This window comes from Triticum aestivum, chromosome 1A (assembly GCF_018294505.1).
Source record: "Triticum aestivum cultivar Chinese Spring chromosome 1A, IWGSC CS RefSeq v2.1, whole genome shotgun sequence".
Taxonomy (NCBI): Eukaryota; Viridiplantae; Streptophyta; class Magnoliopsida; order Poales; family Poaceae; genus Triticum; species Triticum aestivum.
In genome coordinates, this window is record NC_057794.1 from 14,987,192 (window position 1) to 14,997,084 (window position 9,893).

At 44.6% G+C, this 9,893-nt stretch overlaps 1 pseudogene; it reads left to right on the forward strand.

Moving 5' to 3' along the window:
* The first annotated feature begins 3,513 nt into the window (after positions 1-3,513).
* On the forward strand, positions 3,514-9,483 carry LOC123186550 (disease resistance protein PIK6-NP-like; annotated as a pseudogene).
* Positions 9,484-9,893: the final 410 nt, after the last annotated feature.

Here is a 9,893-nt window from a genome sequence, read left to right on the forward strand (position 1 = left end):
ATATCTCCTTGTATACCCCTTGTGACCTCATCCATCACCAATGTAAAAAGATAAGGGCTCAAAGTTGACCCCTGATGCAGTCCTATCTTAATCGGGAAGTCATCGGTGTCGACATCACTTGTTCGAACACTTGTCACAACATTATTGTACATGTCCTTGATGAGGGTAATGTACTTTGCTGGGACTTTGTGTTTCTCCAAGGCCCACCACATGACATTCCGCGGTATCTTATCATAGGCCTTCTCCAAGTCAATGAACACCATATGCAAGTCCTTCTTATGCTCCCTATATCTCTCCATAAGTTGTCGTACCAAGAAAATGGCTTCCATGGTCGACCTCCCAGGCATGAAACCAAACTGATTTTTGGTCGCGCTTGTCATTCTTCTTAAGCGGTGCTCAATGACTCTCTCCCATAGCTTCATTGTATGGCTCATCAGCTTAATTCCACGGTAATTAGTACAACTCTGAACATCCCCCTTGTTCTTGAAGATTGGTACTAATATACTCCGTCTCCATTCTTCTGGCATCTTGTTTGCCCGAAAAATGAGGTTGAAAAGCTTGGTTAGCCATACTATCGCTATGTCCCCGAGACCTTTCCACACCTCAATGGGGATACAATCAGGGCCCATCGCCTTGCCTCCTTTCATCCTTTTTAAAGCCTCCTTCACCTCAGACTCCTAGGTGCGCCGCACAAAACGCATGCTGGTCTCATCAAAGGAGTCATTCAGTTCAATGATAGAACTCTCATTCTCCCCATTGAACAGCTTGTCTAAGTACTCCCGCCATCTATGCTTAATCTCTTCGTCCTTCACCAAGAGTTGGCCTGCTCCGTCCTTGATGCATTTGACTTGGCCAATATCCCTCGTCTTCCTCTCCCGGATCTTAGCCATCTTATAGATGTCCCTTTCACCTTCCTTCGTGCCTAACCGTTGGTAGAGGTCCTCATATGCCCGACCCCTTGCTTCACCAACAGCTCGCTTTGCGGCCTTCTTCGCCATCTTGTACTTCTCTATGTTGTCTGCACTCCTATCCAGGTATAGGCGTCTGAAGCAATCTTTCTTCTCTTTAAGCGCCTTCTGGACATCATCATTCCACCACCAGGTATCCTTATCTTCGCTTCTCCTTCCCCTGGACACTCCAAACTCCTCCGAGGCCACCTTACGAATGCAAGTCGCCATCTTCATCCACACATTGTCCGCATCCCCTCCTTCCTCCCAAGGGCCCTCCTTAAATATCCTCTCCTTGAACACCTGAGCTACCTCCCCCTTGAGCTTCCACCACTTCGTTCTAGCGACCTTGGCACGCTTATCCCGCTGGACACGAATCCGAAAGCGGAAGTCAGCAACCACCAGCTTATGCTGGGGTACAACACTCTCCCCAGGTATCACCTTACAGTCTAGGCACGCACGCCTATCTTCTCTTCTCGAGAGGATGAAATCAATCTGGCTAGAGTGTTGGCCACTACTAAAAGTCACCAGATGTGATTCTCTCTTTCTAAAGAGGGTGTTAGCTACAATCATGTTGTAGGCTAGAGCAAAGCTTAAGACATCTTCTCCTTCTTGATTCCTGATGCCATAGCCAAAGCCCCAATGCGCCCCTTCAAAACCTGTGTTAGATGTACCCACGTGGCCATTGAGGTCTCCTCCTATGAAGAGCTTCTCACCAATCGGTACACTCCTAACCATGTCTTCCAAGCCTTCCCAGAACTCCCTCTTGGTGTTCTCATTGTGGCCTACTTGCGGGGCATATGCGCTGATAACATTGAGAACCAAGTCCTCAGCTACCAGCTTGACCAGGATAATCCGGTCCCCACGTCTCCTGACGTCTACCACTCCATACTTGAGGTTCTTGTTGATCAAGATGCCTACACCATTTCTGTTTGCAGCCGTCCCCGTGTACCACAGCTTGAAGCCGGTATCCTCCACCTCCTTCGCCTTCTGTCCTCTCCATTTGGTTTCTTGGACGCAAAGGATATCAACACCTCTCCTCACTGCTGCATCAACTAGCTCCCGAAGCTTCCCTGTCAGAGACCCTACGTTCCAGCTACCTAAGCGAATCCTCCTAGGCTCGGCTAGCTTCCTTACCCTTCGCACTCGTCGAGTCAAATGCGAAGACCCTTGCTCATTTTCCACTACATCCGGGCGCCGATGTAGCGCGCCACTAAGGATGCGACGACCCGATCCTCGCTCACTTGCCACCGTATCCGGATCAAGATACGGCGCGCCACTTGGGGGGTGACGGCCCGGCCCTTGCCCATTTTCCACCACACCCGGGTTCCGATGTGGCGCGTCGCTGAGAGGGTTACGCCCCAACGAAAATCTTTTGGGTTTCATCTTCATAAGAGTGGCTGAGTTTTTACGTTGGCTCGCCAAGCCTATCACAACCCTCCTCCTTTACCCGGGCTTGGGACCGGCTATGTTGAGACAACATAGGCGGAGTTTATATAGTACTCTGTAATTATTCGAAGAAAATAGTGCACTGACCCACCAACCGAGTAATTATTGTCTCTGTATGACCCACTAATTACATTGTTGGTTGGCTTTATAAGTCGGGCATGCTTTTTATGTCCGAAATTTAATAGAAAAAATATATCTTTAAATTTGACGTCAGATGAAGTTTCTAAGTATATAATTGTTCTGGCATATTATATATGTTTTATTAGTCAAATCAAAGATCTAAACCCCGACTTATAAACCCAACTGAAAGTATTTACTTATTAGCGTTCCTCTTTGCAACCGGTAATAATTGAGTTCCTCTGTCCAGATTGAGATTGAGATTGGAACGCGGATGCCAGTGCATCTGAATTGAAAAAATGATTTATAAATTGCAAAAATATCCAGAATTCATGATTTTTTTGAACAAACATGATATTGTGTTATACCCATGTGAAAAGAATCACGAATGAATGACTTTCATGGTATTGTGTGCAAAAGAAACCAAAATCGACACTATATAGAAGTTACTATTCATGCTTTTATACTCACAAATTTCTTTTTTGCCCTCAAGTTATTCTTTCGTGAAACTTTCTGTACGAGTATAGCACTAGATCAAGTATGTTTCCAAAATGTTCCAGAATTATGTGACCTTTTTTGCAATTTCTAAATTATTTTTTCACTTCAGGTGAATTGGGACCCGTGACCCATTGGGTATTTTCAGTATCGATTGCTTTTGAGTACTGCATAGAAGTAATTTACCACCTGACAAAATGTCTGCATAAAGGAGACAAGGGTAAATGCATGATGTGGACTGGCCAACCTACTGAGAGTGATTCAGAGAAATGCAGTGAAGCAATGGCTGGTGGACGGACCATATATATACAGTAGTATGTAATTATTTACCGGTTGCAAAGATGAACGCTAGTGAGGAAAATTAATAGTGTCATTGCCTGATAAATGCATGAAGGAGAGAGAGATGGTAAATGACCGGCAGGGGCATGAGGGACGTACAATTATTGTCTCTGAATGACCCACTGCACTGAATAATTACATGTGCCAAAAGCAGTACTATTCAGAGGCATCGTGGGGGCTCTGTATCTCTTGACCTGCTGTTGTTGGTCTTCATCTCAGTCCTCATCTCCACCAGCGACAGAGAGCTCCCTCCCTCTCATCTCAGTCTGTTGTTGGTGAGGTCTTCCTCTGCTCCTCATCTCCACCACCGACAGTGTGCTCCCTTCCTCTCATCTCAGCCCTCTCATCCATCCGCCCTTGTTGCTGTTCTCATCCAGCCTCGCCCCTGCCAGTTGGGTATATTTCCTGTCGATTTGTTTCCAGTTAAAGTAGCAATGCTTGGATCTAAAAAGTTATTACTTCTCCTGCTTGATGAGTCTCATCGCTTTGTGTTGGTTGAATCCAGGGTGGCAGTTTCCAGTCATTATTCAGAGCACTATGCATCGAATCGACTGACCCGGCTAGCGGCCTGGTAAAAATTTCCCTCCTATCTTTCTTGATATTCTCTTCTTATTAATCTGCTGATTTGCTAGATTATAAGTTCTTATTACTTATTCTTTCAGATCGAGTGAAGCGACGTCCGCCGCCGTGTTCTGTTGTGTTCTGCTCTGCTCTGCCAAGAAGTATCAAAGGTGGGTCCGGATCCTGCAGTTTGGATTGGCAGCTCAGTTCTAGAGGAGCTCGTTGAAATTAAAGCTTCACACAGTCATTATGCAGCTCAGTTCTAGTGAAGCGTTTAATCGAGTGAAGCCACCTCCACGCTCACGAATCTGGCCTCTGGTGCCCAGCCGCCGCTTCGGCTTCGTTGTCCCCACAGCGCGACCATCCGACGAAGACGTCGCCGTCGTGTTCGCTCTCTTGTGAAGCGCCAAAGGTGGGCTTGGGTCCAGAATCCTACATTCACGCATTTGGCTTGGCAACTCAGTTCTAGTGCTCGGATTGTTTTACAGATCCCTACATTCATCGATTTGCAGGTTTCCAGCTGATTAATCCAAAGAGCTCTCATGAATATTGTCACGGGGGCCATGGGCACCCTGATCCCCAAGCTGGGCGAGCTGCTCATGGAGGAGTACAAGCTGCACAAGCGCGTCAAGAAAGATGTCGAGTTCCTCAGGAAGGAGCTTGAGAGCATGCACGCTGCCCTCATCAAAGTTGGCGAGGTGCCGCAGGACCAGCTCGACAGGCAAGTCAAGCTCTGGGCCGACGATGTGAGAGAGCTCTCCTACAACATGGAGGATGTCGTCGGCAAGTTCCTTGTACACGTCGACGGCGACGGCACTCAGCAGCCGCACGACAACTCCGGCAGATTCAAGGAGCTCAAGAACAAGATGATCAGCTTGTTCAAGAAAGGCAAGAATCACCATCGCATAGCTGACGCAGTCAAGGAAATCAAGGAGCAACTCCAGGAGGTGGCTGCTAGGCGTGACAGGAACAAGGTAGTTGTTCCTAATCCTACGGAACCAATTGTTATCGATTCTTGCCTTCAAGCTTTGTACGCAGAAGCGACAGAGCTAGTTGGCATATATGGGAAGAGGGATCAGGAGCTCATGAGCTTGCTCTCCATGGAGGGTGATGATGCCTCTAACAAGAGACTGAAGAAGGTCTCCATTGTTGGATTTGGAGGGTTGGGCAAAACCACTCTTGCTAGAGCAGTGTACGACAAGATTAAAGGTGATTTCGATTGTCGGGCATTTGTTCCCGTCGGTCAGACCCCTGACATGAAGAAGGTTTTAAGGGATATCCTCATTGATCTCGGCAACTCTCACTCAGATCTTGCGATACTGGATGCAAATCAGCTTATTAAAAAGATTCATGAATTCCTAGAGAACAAGAGGTATGCATCAGTTACAACAAAAATGTACAGTATATGATATATTTGTTTCGCATGCTAGCTGTACAAGTAATACTGTAATAGTAGTGTGTAAATATATTGTACGTCACACGGAAGGGTTCAGAATAATTTTCAAGGTCACCTTTATTGATGTATGCAGTTTGCAGTAAACTGTAAACCTTATAGGTGCTCAATTTCAAGCCTGTATAAGTATATATGTTTGATTCTTCCCTCCTTTATCGAAATAATTAGTAACTACTTCTTGTTGCATTTGTTACAATGGCTGAAACTTATTGGCATTGGTCCAAGAAATCCATCTAAACTTCTTAAGAATCTTACTATCAGCAAAATATAGACAAAAGGATAATGCTACACTATTTGAGTGAGTCTCCAAGAGGTTCATTAGCTGTCATATATTAAATTGGTGGGCTAATCTGTACTAGGGTCTTCCCAATATATCTACCCGACCATTTAACTTCCGTAGTTAATTGTATTTTACGTGTGATCACTGATCCAGCAATTTTCTATTTGCGTTTTACTCCCTTGAATCTTAAATATTAGTTCATTTTGTTCATCATCTGATTGTAGGATCATAATGCATGCTTCATGAGAATCAGATTATCGAGTTTGAGACGCATGCTGCTTACTAGTTCGTTTTTGAATATATGCCCTTACCGATGTATAGTTCCACCCATATATTCGTATGGCCCTCAGCTTTGTGATATGTATAGACCTTCACTGATACTCTGAACTAATGTAGGTATCTTGTCATAATTGATGATATATGGGATGAAAAGTTGTGGGAAGGCATCAACTTTGCTTTCTCCAACAAGAATAATCTAGGCAGTCGGCTAATCACCACAACCCGCAATTTCGATGTCTCCAAATCATGTTGCTTATCGGCTGATGATTCAATATATAAAATGAAACCTCTTTGTACTGATGAATCCAGAAGGCTCTTCCATAAGAGAATATTTCCTGATGCTAGTGGATGCCCAAGTGAATTTCAACAAGTGTCTGAAGATATATTGAAGAAATGTGGTGGGGTACCACTGGCCATCATTACTATTGCTAGTGCTTTGGCTAGTGGCCAGGAGGTGAAACCAAAGAGAATGGGATATTCTGCTCCAGTCCCTTGGCTGTGGACTAACAAAAGATAACAGTTTGGTTGAGATGCGGAGAGTGCTATCTTTCAGCTATTATAATCTGCCATCTCATCTGAAAACTTGTCTACTGTACCTATGCATATATCCAGAAGATAGCACCATTGATAGAGATAGACTGATATGGAAGTGGGTGGCCGAAGGATTTGTCCACCATGGAGATCAAGGGACTAGCCTATTTTTGCTCGGATTAAATTACTTCAACCAGCTCGTTAATAGAAGTATGATCCAGCCAATATATGATCGACTAGGGCAGGTATATGCTTGCCGTGTACATGACATGGTTCTTGACCTTATCTGCAACTTGTCACATGAAGCAAAGTTTGTTAATGTATTGGATGGTACTGGGGATAGCATGTCTTTTCAAGGCAATGTTCGTCGTTTGTCCCTTCAAGATAGAAATAAAGATCATCAAGGCACACCTCTCAGAAATTTCACGGGTATATCACGAGTGAGGTCCATTACTATCTTTACATCTGCTATTAATATCATGCCAGCCCTGTCAAGGTTTGAAGTTCTGCGTGTACTTGATTTGTCATACTGTAATCTGGGAAAAAGTAGCAGCCTGCAACTTAACCTCAAGGGTGTTGGACACTTAGTTCACCTGAGGTATCTTGGTCTAGCAGGTACTGGAATCAGGGAACTCCCGGCTGAGATAGGAAACCTGCAGCTTTTGGAGGTGTTGGATCTTAAAAGCAATGAGCTACAAGAATTGCCGCCCGCTGTTGGGAAGTTGAGAAGATTAATCTACCTAAATGTTTATCTCAATAAGGTGGTTCCAACTCCTGGTGTGTTGCAGAATCTGACATCCATTGAAGTGTTGATGGGGCTCTTGGTCTCTGTGAACATTATTGCACGAGAGCTTGGCAACCTTGCAAGGATGAGGCTGCTTCTGATTCACTTCAAGGATGGTAGTTTGGATTTGTATGAAAGTTTCGTGAAGTCTCTGGGCAACCTACTTCACATTGAAAGCCTATATATTAATTGCGGTTCCGGAGAAACATCTTTTGAACTGATGGATCTCTTGGGAGAATGCTGGATGCCTCCTGTACATCTCCGTAAATTTGTGTCTTGGATGCCCAGCCAACTCTCTGCACTGCGAGGCTGGATAATAAGAGACCCCTCGCATCTCTCGAACCTCTTCGAGTTAATCCTCTCGTCAGTGAAGGAAGTGCAGCAGCAGGACGTGCAAATCATTGGGGGGTTGTTGTCCCTTCGCTTGCTTTGGATACAGACCACCCACCAAACACAACGGCTGCTTGTGATCGGTGCAGATGGGTTCCGCCGTATGGTTGAATTTCGCTTGGATTGTGGATCAGCAGCGCAAATTAAGTTTGAACCAGGAGCTTTGCCGAGGGCGGAAGTAGTTGCGTTCAGCCTGGGCGTGCGGGTGGCGAAAGAGGATGGTAACCGTGGTTTCGACTTGGGCCTGCAGGGGAACCTGCTCTCCCTTCAGGGGCGTGTCAGGGTTTATATGTATTGTGGTGGAGCGAGGGTTGGGGAGGCAAAGGAAGCGGAGGCTGCGGTGAGGCACACGCTCAAAGCCCGTCCCAACCATCCCCCCGTTCATATTGAGATGAAGCCGCGTATAGCAGAAGGTACTCATTCTGCACCTAACCAATCACTTGTATGTATGTACGTGTTTTCTCATGACTGCCTGACCATATTGCTTTCTGCATGTGTTTGATCTCCAAGGTGCTCATGATGACGATTTGTGTGAGGACAAGGAGAACTGATTTCTGACGCATCAGATGTGCTCTTGGTATGTACTACGTATTTGCCTATTATGTTTTCCATCTTCTTTCTCCATGTCTATAGCTCAGCTTGTCGTACACTGATCAACTATGCTGCACTAGTGGCAAGGTATTTACAGAAATTTCTTAGGCATAAGTATCTGATTAGAAAAGTGAACTCGACACAGTTGTAGTGTGAAACTTGCCCAATCTCTTTTTTGGCAAGGGATGATTAAAGCTAAGGATTATTTTCTGCAATTTTGTAGAAGGATAGTTAGTGGAGAGAAGTAGAATTTGAGACTATTGGTGAACAGGGCTGTGCTGCCCAAAACTCCAAATTAGGTGCTAGAGTGCTAGAATATTGATGGACAATGTACTTCACCTCATACAATTTATCTCCTTATGTAAGCATATCTCTGTAGCTAGAGTGCTAGCACTAATTTCATTGCTCTTAAATCTAGAAGGGGTTATATATGATGAAACTGCTAAGAAATCACTAATTTCAATTACTTGCTGATTGTGAAGATTCATGTAGGTGGCCTTTTAGAGGAAAATGGAGTATTTTCTGTGAATTCTATGTACGTAGTAGCTTTGAAATTCCAACAAGTGAAACGGCCTTGTACAAAATTTTGATATGTATAAAAGATCAAATTATTTATGTGGATTCCATTCAGAAAGATAGTATCTTAACGAGAAATAATCTGAATCATATAGCTAGGTAGTGTGATACAGGAACATCATCTTATTTGGCAGTAGAAAAGAGTCAGTGGAGCACTATGCAGTGTGCTTATGGTTTTGATATAGTTCCTGTTATAGCATTGAGGGATTTTCTGATTTGGTGATAAATTTCAGGGGTAGTCATGGATTCCATCTGTTTAGCTGAGAAAGTTGCTTGCTGGGTGCTTCATTTGTTGGTCTAGCTTGCACGGAATGACGCAAAAGACCTGCGTGATGTGCAGGATAGCAGGGGCACCCGAGATGTTTCACCCGGGATCATGCAAAGAATTGAAGGATGAAAAAGTTCCGAGGCTCGCTGGGAATTGTGTGTTGAGCTTCTTTTAAATGGTAGTCGTTTGCAGAAAGAGATGTTGCTTGGTTTTGTAATGGATTAAGTAGGGGTGTTGGAGTGAACTGAAGTTTGTTGCTTTGTTTTGCATTTTGTTGTATGTGAGCGCTAGCCTATGTCATGCTGCTTTTTTCTTAAGCTGAAGCCGACAAACCTGAAGGTATGTCATCGTGTTTGTAATAACTGAAATTCGGGGCTCAACTGAGCTCCTTAATTTGAATGTGGGATCAGTTACTTAAGAAAATACTCCGTGTCAAAAAACGTCTTACATTATGGGACGGAGGGAGTATTAATTATCAGTCAACTGATTTGATTTGAATCTAAGCCGATTTTTTTGTGTCCAGAGAACGTATGACACATGTGTGCATTTGTTTTGAGTCCTGGTTTGGATTTTTTTTTGACTGATTTCCCGTTGGGTTTCAGCCCGCTGCCTACTCTGCTCTCCTCCCCACACGCTCAAAAGAAAAAAAAGAATACGGCTGCTTTGCTAATGCCCAGCACTCCCCATCTCCAAGAGACGCAGCGATGCAACAGGACATAGATTGGAAAGAGAGAAAAGAGCATACTAGATGATAGAATCGAGAGTTCGAAGATCCAAAACAGAAAGATGGGTACTGAGTACTGACCCGCATGAGCTCCAACGTCTACTGCTGC